The 15,641-nt window shown below is 43.7% G+C and overlaps 3 non-coding genes across 3 annotated transcripts; all 3 read left to right on the top strand.

The window, feature by feature from the left end:
- Positions 1-1,153: 1,153 nt before the first annotated feature.
- LOC138570627 (U6 spliceosomal RNA) lies at positions 1,154-1,260 on the top strand. The gene has a single exon (XR_011303665.1). It is a non-coding gene; the product is annotated as a U6 spliceosomal RNA (small nuclear RNA).
- A 5,390-nt stretch (positions 1,261-6,650) lies between these two features.
- Positions 6,651-6,757, top strand: LOC138570626 (U6 spliceosomal RNA). Its single transcript, XR_011303664.1, has one exon. It is a non-coding gene; the product is annotated as a U6 spliceosomal RNA (small nuclear RNA).
- Positions 6,758-15,166: 8,409 nt separating this feature from the next.
- LOC138570625 (U6 spliceosomal RNA) lies at positions 15,167-15,273 on the top strand. Its single transcript, XR_011303663.1, has one exon. It is a non-coding gene; the product is annotated as a U6 spliceosomal RNA (small nuclear RNA).
- Positions 15,274-15,641: the final 368 nt, after the last annotated feature.

The following is a 15,641-nucleotide window of genomic DNA, read 5'->3' as shown; positions in this document are numbered from 1 at the left end:
GGTGACTGTACACTGCCTCACCTTTTCACTGCTTTCTACACTGGTAATGCTTTTGCAGAAGTGGCCTGTACAAGTGATTCTGTTCTGCGCTGTGTGAAAGTGACATTTATCCACTGACATTAACCAAACTACTTGCGCTGCTCAACTCACATACATGCAGAGAAATCATTTTATGTTTTTTGGGGAAGGTATAGAGGGTCCTGCTGATGATTTATTAAGCTGTCTGCTACTCTTTCTTTTACATAGAGTCTTCGCAGCCCAGGAATGTTTAAGGCATACGGTATGTCCCTCGCTTACAATGAAAACAGAGGTACATAGGAATGGGTCTGTTAAGAGATTAAACAAAAAGCCTGGGAAATGTCGAAACTGGTAGTATTTGGACTTACAATAAACGGACTCACAGTCAAATGTGCTATCGGTTGACCCACTGACCCCCTTACCTTTTGTGTAATACTTTTGCTCTCAGTAGGGTTGTCCAAACTTCCCTTCTTAATGCGGCTTTCTTATAAAAAATCCTAGAACTGCTTTTTGTGGCACACATGCCTCATATCCCGTTGCTCTTGATAAACTCACATCATCTCCCACCAGTACAAGCTGTAAAAGATTTCCAGGGCTTATCCAAGCAAACTAGATTTGGGTCGAAGGTTGACCAATCCTAAAATCAGCAGCAAAGTTAACATTGAAATCAGCCTCAGAATCTCTTAAAGGATGGTCCAACATTTGTTGCTTACAGGGATCAATTGGACAGCCTCTGGAACTGGCGCCATAAGCCACCTCCTGTTCTGCCTTGTCCTTGATGCAGCCATGGGCCCACATACACTCAGAGGTACAGAGTTGTTCTCATGTCTATGGGTCTATTGTGATGTTCTCAGGCTTGCATCACCCAGCCATTGTGATGGGGAGGGGGTTGGTGTCATTTTGCAAGCACCCTGGAGCATGAATCTTTAAATATAATTGGCATTAAACCAACCCCTTTAGGACCAGATCAATACAGCAGCAAGGAATGCTTATTCACTGTTGTTTGCCTCTTCATTTCATACCACCCGATATCTAAATGGTGTTTTGACTTTCTGCCCTCTGACATAAGGACATTTGGTATGGCAAACCTTTGACTGGAGGTCCTAATCAATGGTTTGATTGACTCTCCCTTTGCGCTTGCTTCAGCAACACATGTACTAATATTGGAATGATAATGGGAAAATTAAATTGGCCCCTGCTCTAAAGGATGGCACGCACATTCGTAAAGCATTCACTATTTTTGGCACATGACAGGACAGAAACTTTCTTAATTTGCAAGGCTTTATTTTTTTAATACATCTTTTTTAATGAAGATTGAAATTGTATGTTCATACATATTACACGACAACACAATACATTTTGAGCCAAATTCAACACTAATGCCTCAGGCGCCTTTTACTTGTGAGTCCTATTGACTGAATGAACAGCCCTGTCGCCTTCAATTTCTTGGCTTGCACTTTTAGAAGTGGCACGCGTCTTTTGATTTTTTTTATCCTATTTTACCAAACTCAGTATTATCACTTTCCCCCTTGTTGTGCACTCCAGCGTAAACTGCTTTAAGGTGCTATTTGCAAACATCGCTCTGAACTACAGCTTTACTTGCTTCTAGGCCTTAATCTTTAATTGGAGCGGAGCGTTGTACTCCGGATTTGGCTGCTTTTAGTTTGAAAGTTACAGAAATCAAAAAAGAAATCAACAAACAGTTTCATTGTGAAATACCATTGTCACAATGTGCTGCAGTGCATGAAAACTTAAAATGAATGGTAGGGAGAGGAAGAGGAAGAGTGAGAGGGAAAGGGAGGTTTGTGGGGGGGGAGAAAGAGTGAGGGCGGGAAGGAGAGAGGGTAGGAGGGAGGGGGAGTGAGAGAGACTGAGAGAGCGAAAACAAAGAAAATATGATATTTGGGGGCTATGTGTTTGCATGGAAAAGATTTTAGGCTTTAAATCAAGTGGAAAGGGGCTCATTGGCTGGTATCTCAGCTTGTTGATGCTTTGTTGAGTTGCTTGGAACATGCAAGGAAGAAGACCTGAAGCACTCCCGACCAGGTTGCATGTCTCTACGTTACTGAAATCCCACAGACCTCCTCCCTGTGCCACAACGTTCTGGGCACTGAGCTCTGCAGTTGTTCCCCACAAGTCGCCAAGCGCCCCAGATTTACTTTCTCAGATTGGCTAGTTACTGCTACCCTAACTCGACCACTATATTTTCCCCAGATACTTGCTATTGTGGAGTAAGCAGGGCTAAGACAGAGGGAGAGGGGGTGTGCCTATGCAAATCATCTGCCAGGATCATCCCTGGGACGTCATTCCATCTCACCAGCTGACACCTGGGCAGCAGCAGGTAATTTGGAGAACAGAAATATTCGGACAGGCCACAAAGCAAAGACTGGGCCGTTGATTGAGGATCCCTTTAGCCATGTCTCCCTAAGTTACCGAGGTCCAGAAAAACTCCACCCTCAGCTCTCATAGAGAGGTTCGTGGCCGATCAGGGCAGTGAAGGGTCAGGGGTGACTGCACACTGCCTCACCTTTTCACTGCTTTCTACAGCGGTAATGCTTTTGCAGAAGCGGCCTGTACAAGTGATTTTGTTCTGCGCTGTGGGAAAGTGACATTTATCCACTGACATTAACCAAACTACTTGCGCTGTTCAACGCACATACATGCAGAGAAATAATGTTATGTTTTTTGGGGAAGGTCTAGAGTGTCCTGCTGATTATTTATTAAGCTGTACTCTACTCTTGCTTTTACATAGAGTCTTCGCAGCCCAGGAATGTTTAAGGCATACTGTATGTCCCTCCCTTACAATGAAAACTCTGTTGAAAACACAGAGGTACATAGGAATGGATCTGTTAAGAAATGAAACAAAAAGCCTGGAAAAATGTCGAAACGGGTAGGATTTGGACTTACAATTAACGGACTCACAGTCAGATGTGCTATCCCTTGATCCACTGACTCCCTTTCCTTTGTGTAATCCTTTTGCTCTCACTAGGGTTTTCCAAAGTGGCTTTCATATAAAAGATCCTAGACCAGCATTTTGTGGCGCACATGCCTCATATCCCATTGCTCTTGATAAACTCACATCATCTCCCACCAATACAAGCTGTAAAAGATTTTCAGGGTTTAGCCAAGCAAACTAGACGTGGGTCGAAGGTTGAGCAATCCTTAAATCAGCAGCAAAGTTAACATTGAAATTAGCCTCAGAATCTCTTAAAGGATGGTCCAACATCTGATGCTTGCAGCGCGCGATGGGGCAGCCTGGGTGCTGACACCTTAAACCATCTCCTGTTGTTGCCTTGTCCTTGATCCAGCCATGGGCCCACATACACTCAGAGGTACAGAGTGTTTCTCATGTCTATGCGTCTGCTGCGATGCTCTCACGCGTGCCTCACCCAGCCATCGTGATGGGGAGGGGGTGTCAATTTGCAAGCATCCTGGAGCATGAATCTTTTTATCTTTAAATATAATTGGCATTAAACCAAACCATTTAGGACCAGATCAGTACAGCAGCAAAGAATGCTGGTGTATTGCTGTTTGCCTCTTAATTTCATACCATCCAACATCTAAATTGTGTTTGGTCAAACGTTTGCCATATCAAATGTCCTTATGTCAAAGGGCAGAAAGTCCAGAGGTCCTAATCAATGGTTTGGTTGGCTCTCCCTTTGCGCTTGCCTTAAGGCGTCAGCACCAGAGGCTGCCCGATTGCGCCCTGCAAGCAATCAATGTTGGCCCATCCTTTAAGAGATTCTGAGGCTGATTTCAATGTTATTTTTGCTGCTGATTTAAGGATTGCTCAACCTTTGACCCACGTCTAGTTTTCTTGGCTATGCACTTGACATCTTTTACAGCTTGTATTGGTGGGAGATGATGTGAGTTTATCGGGAGCAACGGGATATGAGGCATGTGGGCCATAAAAAACAGGTCTTGGATTTTTTTTTATAAGAAAGCCTCTTTAAGTAAGGAACTTTGGAAAACCCTGCTGAGAGCAAAAGGATTACACAAAAGGTAAGGGGGTCAATGGGTCAAGGGATGGCACATCTGACGGTGAGTCAGTTTATTGTAATCCAAATTCTACCTGTTTCAACATTTTTCCAGGTGTTTGTTTAATTTCTTAACAGATCCATTCCTATGTGCCTCAGCAACACATGTACTAATATTGGAATGATAATGGGAAAATGGAATTGGTTCCTGCTCTAAAGGATGACACGCACATTTTTAAAGCATTCACTATTGTTGGCACATGACAGGACAGAAACTTTCTTAATTTGCAAGTCTTTATTTTTTAATACATCTTTTTTAATGAAGATTGAAATTGTATGTTCATGCATATTACACGACAACACAATACATTTTGCGCCAAATTCAACACTAATGCCTCTGAAGCCTTTTACTTGTGAGTCCTATTGACTGAATAAACAGCCCCGTCCCCTTCAATTTCTTGACTTGTACTTTTAGAAGTGGCACGCTTCTTTTGTTTTTTTATCCCATTCTACCAAACTCAGTATTATCTCTTTCCCCCTTGTTGTGCACTCCAGCGTAAACTGCTTCAAGGTGCTATTTGCAAACATCTCTCTGAACTACAGCTTTACTTGCTTCTAGGCCTTAATCTTTAATTGGAACTGAGCATTGTATTCCGGATTTGGCTGCTTTTAGTTGGTTGATTTCTTTTTTGATTTCTGTAACTTTCAAACAGTTTCATTGTGAAATACCATTGTCACAATGTGCTGCAGTGCATGAAAACTTAAAATGAATGGAAGGGAGAAGAGGAAGAGTGAGAGGGAGCGGGGCGGGGGAAAAAGAGAGAGGGCAGGAGGGAGGGAGGGAGGTAGAGAGAGATAAAGAGAGAGAAAACAAAGAAAATATGGTATTTGGGGACTATGTGTTTGCATGGAAAAGATTTTAGGCTTTAAATCAAGTGGAAAGTGGCTCTGTGGCTGGTATCTCAGTCTGTTGATGCTTTGTTGAGTTGCTTGGAGCATGCAAGGAAGGAGACCTGAAGCACTCCCAACCAGGTTGCATGTCTCCAAGTTACTGATATCCCACAGACCTCCTCCCTGTGCCACAAAGTTCTGGGCACGGAGCTCTGCAGTTGTTCCCCACAAGTCGCGAAGCGCCCCAGATTTACTTTCTCAGAGTGGCTAGTTACTGATACCCCACCTCGACCACTGTATTTTCCCTAGATACTTGCTACTGTGGAGTAAGCAGGGCTAAGAGAGAGGGAGAGGGGATGTGCCTATGCAAATCACCTGCCAGGATCCTGCCTGGTAGGTCATTCCATCTCACCAGCTGACGCCTGGGCTGCGGCAGGTAATTTGGAGAACAGACATATACGGGCAGGCCACAAAGCAAATGCTGGGCTGTTGATTGAGGATCCCTTTAGCCATGTCTCCCTAAGTTACCGAGCTCCAGAAAAATTCCACCCTTAGCTCTCATAGAGAGGTCCTTGGCCGATCGTGGCCGATCAGGGCAGTGAAGGGTCGGGGGTGACTGTACACTGCCTCACCTTTTCACTGCTTTCTACACTGGTAATGCTTTTGCAGAAGTGGCCTGTACAAGTGATTCTGTTCTGCGCTGTGTGAAAGTGACATTTAACCACTGACATTAACCAAACTACTTGCGCTGCTCAACTCACATACATGCAGAGAAATCATTTTATGTTTTTTGGGGAAGGTATAGAGGGTCCTCCTGATGATTTATTAAGCTGTCTGCTACTCTTTCTTTTACATAGAGTCTTCGCAGCCCAGGAATGTTTAAGGCATACGGTATGTCCCTCGCTTACAATGAAAACAGAGGTACATAGGAATGGGTCTGTTAAGAGATTAAACAAAAAGCCTGGGAAATGTCGAAACTGGTAGTATTTGGACTTACAATAAACGGACTCACAGTCAAATGTGCTATCGGTTGACCCACTGACCCCCTTACCTTTTGTGTAATACTTTTGCTCTCAGTAGGGTTGTCCAAACTTCCCTTCTTAAAGCGGCTTTCTTATAAAAAATCCTAGAACTGCTTTTTGTGGCACACATGCTTCATATCCCGTTGCTCTTGATAAACTCACATCATCTCCCACCAGTACAAGCTGTAAAAGATTTCCAGGGCTTATCCAAGCAAACTAGATTTGGGTCGAAGGTTGACCAATCCTAAAATCAGCAGCAAAGTTAACATTGAAATCAGCCTCAGAATCTCTTAAAGGATGGTCCAACATTTGTTGCTTACAGGGATCAATTGGACAGCCTCTGGAACTGGCGCCATAAGCCACCTCCTGTTCTGCCTTGTCCTTGATACAGCCATGGGCCCACATACACTCAGAGGTACAGAGTTGTTCTCATGTCTATGGGTCTATTGTGATGTTCTCAGGCTTGCATCACCCAGCCATTGTGATGGGGAGGGGGTTGGTGTCATGTTGCAAGCACCCTGGAACATGAATCTTTAAATATAATTGGCATTAAACCAACCCCTTTAGGACCAGATCAATACAGCAGCAAGGAATGCTTATTCACTGTTGTTTGCCTCTTCATTTCATACCACCCGATATCTAAATGGTGTTTTGACTTTCTGCCCTCTGACATAAGGACATTTGGTATGGCAAACCTTTGACTGGAGGTCCTAATCAATGGTTTGATTGACTCTCCCTTTGCGCTTGCTTCAGCAACACATGTACTAATATTGGAATGATAATGGGAAAATTAAATTGGCCCCTGCTCTAAAGGATGGCACGCACATTCGTAAAGCATTCACTATTTTTGGCACATGACAGGACAGAAACTTTCTTAATTTGCAAGGCTTTATTTTTTTAATACATCTTTTTTAATGAAGATTGAAATTGTATGTTCATACATATTACACGACAACACAATACATTTTGAGCCAAATTCAACACTAATGCCACAGGCGCCTTTTACTTGTGAGTCCTATTGACTGAATGAACAGCCCTGTCGCCTTCAATTTCTTGGCTTGCACTTTTAGAAGTGGCACGCGTCTTTTGATTTTTTTTATCCTATTTTACCAAACTCAGTATTATCACTTTCCCCCTTGTTGTGCACTCCAGCGTAAACTGCTTTAAGGTGCTATTTGCAAACATCGCTCTGAACTACAGCTTTACTTGCTTCTAGGCCTTAATCTTTAATTGGAGCGGAGCGTTGTACTCCGGATTTGGCTGCTTTTAGTTTGAAAGTTACAGAAATCAAAAAAGAAATCAACAAACAGTTTCATTGTGAAATACCATTGTCACAATGTGCTGCAGTGCATGAAAACTTAAAATGATTGGTAGGGAGAGGAAGAGGAAGAGTGAGAGGGAAAGGGAGGTTTGTGGGGGGGAGAAAGAGTGAGGGCGGGAAGGAGGGAGGGTAGGAGGGAGGGGGAGTGAGAGAGACTGAGAGAGCGAAAACAAAGAAAATATGATATTTGGGGGCTATGTGTTTGCATGGAAAAGATTTTAGGCTTTAAATCAAGTGGAAAGGGGCTCATTGGCTGGTATCTCAGCCTGTTGATGCTTTGTTGAGTTGCTTGGAACATGCAAGGAAGAAGACCTGAAGCACTCCCGACCAGGTTGCATGTCTCTACGTTACTGAAATCCCACAGACCTCCTCCCTGTGCCACAACGTTCTGGGCACTGAGCTCTGCAGTTGTTCCCCACAAGTCGCCAAGCGCCCCAGATTTACTTTCTCAGATTGGCTAGTTACTGCTACCCTAACTCGACCACTATATTTTCCCCAGATACTTGCTATTGTGGAGTAAGCAGGGCTAAGACAGAGGGAGAGGGGGTGTGCCTATGCAAATCATCTGCCAGGATCATCCCTGGGACGTCATTCCATCTCACCAGCTGACACCTGGGCAGCAGCAGGTAATTTGGAGAACAGAAATATTCGGACAGGCCACAAAGCAAAGACTGGGCCGTTGATTGAGGATCCCTTTAGCCATGTCTCCCTAAGTTACCGAGGTCCAGAAAAACTCCACCCTCAGCTCTCATAGAGTGGTCCTTGGCCGATCGTGGCCGATCAGGGCAGTGAAGGGTCAGGGGTGACTGCACACTGCCTCACCTTTTCACTGCTTTCTACAGCGGTAATGCTTTTGCAGAAGCGGCCTGTACAAGTGATTTTGTTCTGCGCTGTGGGAAAGTGACATTTATCCACTGACATTAACCAAACTACTTGCGCTGTTCAACGCACATACATGCAGAGAAATAATGTTATGTTTTTTGGGGAAGGTCTAGAGTGTCCTGCTGATTATTTATTAAGCTGTACTCTACTCTTGCTTTTACATAGAGTCTTCGCAGCCCAGGAATGTTTAAGGCATACTGTATGTCCCTCCCTTACAATGAAAACTCTGTTGAAAACACAGAGGTACATAGGAATGGATCTGTTAAGAAATGAAACAAAAAGCCTGGAAAAATGTCGAAACGGGTAGGATTTGGACTTACAATTAACGGACTCACAGTCAGATGTGCTATCCCTTGATCCACTGACTCCCTTTCCTTTGTGTAATCCTTTTGCTCTCACTAGGGTTTTCCAAAGTGGCTTTCATATAAAAGATCCTAGACCAGCATTTTGTGGCGCACATGCCTCATATCCCATTGCTCTTGATAAACTCACATCATCTCCCACCAATACAAGCTGTAAAAGATTTTCAGGGTTTAGCCAAGCAAACTAGACGTGGGTCGAAGGTTGAGCAATCCTTAAATCAGCAGCAAAGTTAACATTGAAATTAGCCTCAGAATCTCTTAAAGGATGGTCCAACATCTGATGCTTGCAGCGCGCGATGGGGCAGCCTGGGTGCTGACACCTTAAACCATCTCCTGTTGTTGCCTTGTCCTTGATCCAGCCATGGGCCCACATACACTCAGAGGTACAGAGTGTTTCTCATGTCTATGCGTCTGCTGCGATGCTCTCACGCGTGCCTCACCCAGCCATCGTGATGGGGAGGGGGTGTCAATTTGCAAGCATCCTGGAGCATGAATCTTTTTATCTTTAAATATAATTGGCATTAAACCAAACCATTTAGGACCAGATCAGTACAGCAGCAAAGAATGCTGGTGTATTGCTGTTTGCCTCTTAATTTCATACCATCCAACATCTAAATTGTGTTTGGTCAAACGTTTGCCATATCAAATGTCCTTATGTCAAAGGGCAGAAAGTCCAGAGGTCCTAATCAATGGTTTGGTTGGCTCTCCCTTTGCGCTTGCCTTAAGGCATCAGCACCAGAGGCTGCCCGATTGCGCCCTGCAAGCAATCAATGTTGGCCCATCCTTTAAGAGATTCTGAGGCTGATTTCAATGTTATTTTTGCTGCTGATTTAAGGATTGCTCAACCTTTGACCCATGTCTAGTTTTCTTGGCTATGCACTTGACATCTTTTACAGCTTGTATTGGTGGGAGATGATGTGAGTTTATCGGGAGCAACGGGATATGAGGCATGTGGGCCATAAAAAACAGGTCTTGGATTTTTTTTTTATAAGAAAGCCTCTTTAAGTAAGGAACTTTGGAAAACCCTGCTGAGAGCAAAAGGATTACACAAAAGGTAAGGGGGTCAGTGGGTCAAGGGATGGCACATCTGACGGTGAGTCAGTTTATTGTAAGTCCAAATTCTACCTGTTTCAACATTTTTCCAGGTGTTTGTTTAATTTCTTAACAGATCCATTCCTATGTGCCTCAGCAACACATGTACTAATATTGGAATGATAATGGGAAAATGGAATTGGTTCCTGCTCTAAAGGATGACACGCACATTTTTAAAGCATTCGCTATTGTTGGCACATGACAGGACAGAAACTTTCTTAATTTGCAAGTCTTTATTTTTTAATACATCTTTTTTAATGAAGATTGAAATTGTATGTTCATGCATATTACACGACAACACAATACATTTTGCGCCAAATTCAACACTAATGCCTCTGAAGCCTTTTACTTGTGAGTCCTATTGACTGAATAAACAGCCCAGTCCCCTTCAATTTCTTGACTTGTACTTTTAGAAGTGGCACGCTTCTTTTGTTTTTCGATCCCATTCTACCAAACTCAGTATTATCTCTTTCCCCCTTGTTGTGCACTCCAGCGTAAACTGCTTCAAGCTGCTATTTGCAAACATCGCTCTGAACTACAGCTTTACTTGCTTCTAGGCCTTAATCTTTAATTGGAGCTGAGCATTGTACTCCGGATTTGGCTGCTTTTAGTTGCTTGATTTCTTTTTTGATTTCTGTAACTTTCAAACAGTTTCATTGTGAAATACCATTGTCACAATGTGCTGCAGTGCATGAAAACTTAAAATGCATGGAAGGGAGAAGAGGAAGAGTGAGAGGGAGAGGGAGCGGGGCGGGGGAAAAAGAGAGAGGGCAGGAGGGAAGGCAGGAGGCAGGGAGGGAGGTAGAGAGAGATAAAGAGAGAGAAAACAAAGAATATATGGTATTTGGGGACTATGTGTTTGCATGGAAAAGAGTTTAGGCTTTAAATCAAGTGGAAAGTGGCTCTGTGGCTGGTATCTCAGTCTGTTGATGCTTTGTTGAGTTGCTTGGAGCATGCAAGGAAGGAGACCTGAAGCACTCCCAACCAGGTTGCATGTCTCCAAGTTACTGATATCCCACAGACCTCCTCCCTGTGCCACAAAGTTCTGGGCACTGAGCTCTGCAGTTGTTCCCCACAAGTCGCAAAGCGCCCCAGATTTACTTTCTCAGAGTGGCTAGTTACTGATACCCCACCTCGACCACTGTATTTTCCCTAGATACTTGCTACTGTGGAGTAAGCAGGGATAAGAGAGAGGGAGAGGGGATGTGCCTATGCAAATCACCTGCCAGGATCCTGCCTGGTACAGCATTCCATCTCACCAGCTGACATCTGGGCTGCGGCAGGTAATTTGGAGAACAGACATATACGGACAGGCCACAAAGCAAATGCTGGGCTGTTGATTGAGGATCCCTTTAGCCATGTCTCCCTAAGTTACCGAGCTCCAGAAAAATTCCACCCTCAGCTCTCATAGAGAGGTCCTTGGCCGATCGTGGCCGATCAGGGCAGTGAAGGGTCAGGGGTGACTGCACACTGCCTCACCTTTTCACTGCTTTCTACAGCGGTAATGCTTTTGCAGAAGCGGCCTGTACAAGTGATTTTGTTCTGCGCTGTGGGAAAGTGACATTTATCCACTGACATTAACCAAACTACTTGCGCTGTTCAACGCACATACATGCAGAGAAATAATGTTATGTTTTTTGGGGAAGGTCTAGAGTGTCCTGCTGATTATTTATTAAGCTGTACTCTACTCTTGCTTTTACATAGAGTCTTCGCAGCCCAGGAATGTTTAAGGCATACTGTATGTCCCTCCCTTACAATGAAAACTCTGTTGAAAACACAGAGGTACATAGGAATGGATCTGTTAAGAAATGAAACAAAAAGCCTGGAAAAATGTCGAAACGGGTAGGATTTGGACTTACAATTAACGGACTCACAGTCAGATGTGCTATCCCTTGATCCACTGACTCCCTTTCCTTTGTGTAATCCTTTTGCTCTCACTAGGGTTTTCCAAAGTGGCTTTCATATAAAAGATCCTAGACCAGCATTTTGTGGCGCACATGCCTCATATCCCATTGCTCTTGATAAACTCACATCATCTCCCACCAATACAAGCTGTAAAAGATTTTCAGGGTTTAGCCAAGCAAACTAGACGTGGGTCGAAGGTTGAGCAATCCTTAAATCAGCAGCAAAGTTAACATTGAAATTAGCCTCAGAATCTCTTAAAGGATGGTCCAACATCTGATGCTTGCAGCGCGCGATGGGGCAGCCTGGGTGCTGACACCTTAAACCATCTCCTGTTGTTGCCTTGTCCTTGATCCAGCCATGGGCCCACATACACTCAGAGGTACAGAGTGTTTCTCATGTCTATGCGTCTGCTGCGATGCTCTCACGCGTGCCTCACCCAGCCATCGTGATGGGGAGGGGGTGTCAATTTGCAAGCATCCTGGAGCATGAATCTTTTTATCTTTAAATATAATTGGCATTAAACCAAACCATTTAGGACCAGATCAGTACAGCAGCAAAGAATGCTGGTGTATTGCTGTTTGCCTCTTAATTTCATACCATCCAACATCTAAATTGTGTTTGGTCAAACGTTTGCCATATCAAATGTCCTTATGTCAAAGGGCAGAAAGTCCAGAGGTCCTAATCAATGGTTTGGTTGGCTCTCCCTTTGCGCTTGCCTTAAGGCATCAGCACCAGAGGCTGCCCGATTGCGCCCTGCAAGCAATCAATGTTGGCCCATCCTTTAAGAGATTCTGAGGCTGATTTCAATGTTATTTTTGCTGCTGATTTAAGGATTGCTCAACCTTTGACCCACGTCTAGTTTTCTTGGCTATGCACTTGACATCTTTTACAGCTTGTATTGGTGGGAGATGATGTGAGTTTATCGGGAGCAACGGGATATGAGGCATGTGGGCCATAAAAAACAGGTCTTGGATTTTTTTTTTATAAGAAAGCCTCTTTAAGTAAGGAACTTTGGAAAACCCTGCTGAGAGCAAAAGGATTACACAAAAGGTAAGGGGGTCAGTGGGTCAAGGGATGGCACATCTGACGGTGAGTCAGTTTATTGTAAGTCCAAATTCTACCTGTTTCAACATTTTTCCAGGTGTTTGTTTAATTTCTTAACAGATCCATTCCTATGTGCCTCAGCAACACATGTACTAATATTGGAATGATAATGGGAAAATGGAATTGGTTCCTGCTCTAAAGGATGACACGCACATTTTTAAAGCATTCACTATTGTTGGCACATGACAGGACAGAAACTTTCTTAATTTGCAAGTCTTTATTTTTTAATACATCTTTTTTAATGAAGATTGAAATTGTATGTTCATGCATATTACACAACACAATACATTTTGCGCCAAATTCAACACTAATGCCTCTGAAGCCTTTTACTTGTGAGTCCTATTGACTGAATAAACAGCCCAGTCCCCTTCAATTTCTTGACTTGTACTTTTAGAAGTGGCACGCTTCTTTTGTTTTTCGATCCCATTCTACCAAACTCAGTATTATCTCTTTCCCCCTTGTTGTTCACTCCAGCGTAAACTGCTTCAAGCTGCTATTTGCAAACATCGCTCTGAACTACAGCTTTACTTGCTTCTAGGCCTTAATCTTTAATTGGAGCTGAGCATTGTACTCCGGATTTGGCTGCTTTTAGTTGGTTGATTTCTTTTTTGATTTCTGTAACTTTCAAACAGTTTCATTGTGAAATACCATTGTCACAATGTGCTGCAGTGCATGAAAACTTAAAATGCATGGAAGGGAGAAGAGGAAGAGTGAGAGGGAGAGGGAGCGGGGCGGGGGAAAAAGAGAGAGGGCAGGAGGGAAGGCAGGAGGCAGGGAGGGAGGTAGAGAGAGATAAAGAGAGAGAAAACAAAGAATATATGGTATTTGGGGACTATGTGTTTGCATGGAAAAGAGTTTAGGCTTTAAATCAAGTGGGAAGTGGCTCTGTGGCTGGTATCTCAGTCTGTTGATGCTTTGTTGAGTTGCTTGGAGCATGCAAGGAAGGAGACCTGAAGCACTCCCAACCAGGTTGCATGTCTCCAAGTTACTGATATCCCACAGACCTCCTCCCTGTGCCACAAAGTTCTGGGCACTGAGCTCTGCAGTTGTTCCCCACAAGTCGCAAAGCGCCCCAGATTTACTTTCTCAGAGTGGCTAGTTACTGATACCCCACCTCGACCACTGTATTTACCCTAGATTCTTGCTACTGTGGAGTAAGCAGGGATAAGAGAGAGGGAGAGGGGATGTGCCTATGCAAATCACCTGCCAGGATCCTGCCTGGTACAACATTCCATCTCACCAGCTGACATCTGGGCTGCGGCAGGTAATTTGGAGAACAGACATATACGGACAGGCCACAAAGCAAATGCTGGGCTGTTGATTGAGGATCCCTTTAGCCATGTCTCCCTAAGTTACCGAGCTCCAGAAAAATTCCACCCTTAGCTCTCATAGAGAGGTCCTTGGCCGATCGTGGCCGATCAGGGCAGTGAAGGGTCGGGGGTGACTGTACACTGCCTCACCTTTTCACTGCTTTCTACACTGGTAATGCTTTTGCAGAAGTGGCCTGTACAAGTGATTCTGTTCTGCGCTGTGTGAAAGTGACATTTATCCACTGACATTAACCAAACTACTTGCGCTGCTCAACTCACATACATGCAGAGAAATCATTTTATGTTTTTTGGGGAAGGTATAGAGGGTCCTGCTGATGATTTATTAAGCTGTCTGCTACTCTTTCTTTTACATAGAGTCTTCGCAGCCCAGGAATGTTTAAGGCATACGGTATGTCCCTCGCTTACAATGAAAACAGAGGTACATAGGAATGGGTCTGTTAAGAGATTAAACAAAAAGCCTGGGAAATGTCGAAACTGGTAGTATTTGGACTTACAATAAACGGACTCACAGTCAAATGTGCTATCGGTTGACCCACTGACCCCCTTACCTTTTGTGTAATACTTTTGCTCTCAGTAGGGTTGTCCAAACTTCCCTTCTTAATGCGGCTTTCTTATAAAAAATCCTAGAACTGCTTTTTGTGGCACACATGCCTCATATCCCGTTGCTCTTGATAAACTCACATCATCTCCCACCAGTACAAGCTGTAAAAGATTTCCAGGGCTTATCCAAGCAAACTAGATTTGGGTCGAAGGTTGACCAATCCTAAAATCAGCAGCAAAGTTAACATTGAAATCAGCCTCAGAATCTCTTAAAGGATGGTCCAACATTTGTTGCTTACAGGGATCAATTGGACAGCCTCTGGAACTGGCGCCATAAGCCACCTCCTGTTCTGCCTTGTCCTTGATGCAGCCATGGGCCCACATACACTCAGAGGTACAGAGTTGTTCTCATGTCTATGGGTCTATTGTGATGTTCTCAGGCTTGCATCACCCAGCCATTGTGATGGGGAGGGGGTTGGTGTCATTTTGCAAGCACCCTGGAGCATGAATCTTTAAATATAATTGGCATTAAACCAACCCCTTTAGGACCAGATCAATACAGCAGCAAGGAATGCTTATTCACTGTTGTTTGCCTCTTCATTTCATACCACCCGATATCTAAATGGTGTTTTGACTTTCTGCCCTCTGACATAAGGACATTTGGTATGGCAAACCTTTGACTGGAGGTCCTAATCAATGGTTTGATTGACTCTCCCTTTGCGCTTGCTTCAGCAACACATGTACTAATATTGGAATGATAATGGGAAAATTAAATTGGCCCCTGCTCTAAAGGATGGCACGCACATTCGTAAAGCATTCACTATTTTTGGCACATGACAGGACAGAAACTTTCTTAATTTGCAAGGCTTTATTTTTTTAATACATCTTTTTTAATGAAGATTGAAATTGTATGTTCATACATATTACACGACAACACAATACATTTTGAGCCAAATTCAACACTAATGCCTCAGGCGCCTTTTACTTGTGAGTCCTATTGACTGAATGAACAGCCCTGTCGCCTTCAATTTCTTGGCTTGCACTTTTAGAAGTGGCACGCGTCTTTTGATTTTTTTTATCCTATTTTACCAAACTCAGTATTATCACTTTCCCCCTTGTTGTGCACTCCAGCGTAAACTGCTTTAAGGTGCTATTTGCAAACATCGCTCTGAACTACAGCTTTACTTGCTTCTAGG

Source organism: Ambystoma mexicanum, chromosome 2q (genome assembly GCF_040938575.1).
Source record: "Ambystoma mexicanum isolate Mex_15411 chromosome 2q, UKY_AmexF1_1, whole genome shotgun sequence".
Classification (NCBI taxonomy): Eukaryota; Metazoa; Chordata; class Amphibia; order Caudata; family Ambystomatidae; genus Ambystoma; species Ambystoma mexicanum.
The sequence above is the reverse complement of the archived record's forward strand: the minus strand, read 5'-3'. Positions and strand labels throughout refer to the sequence as shown.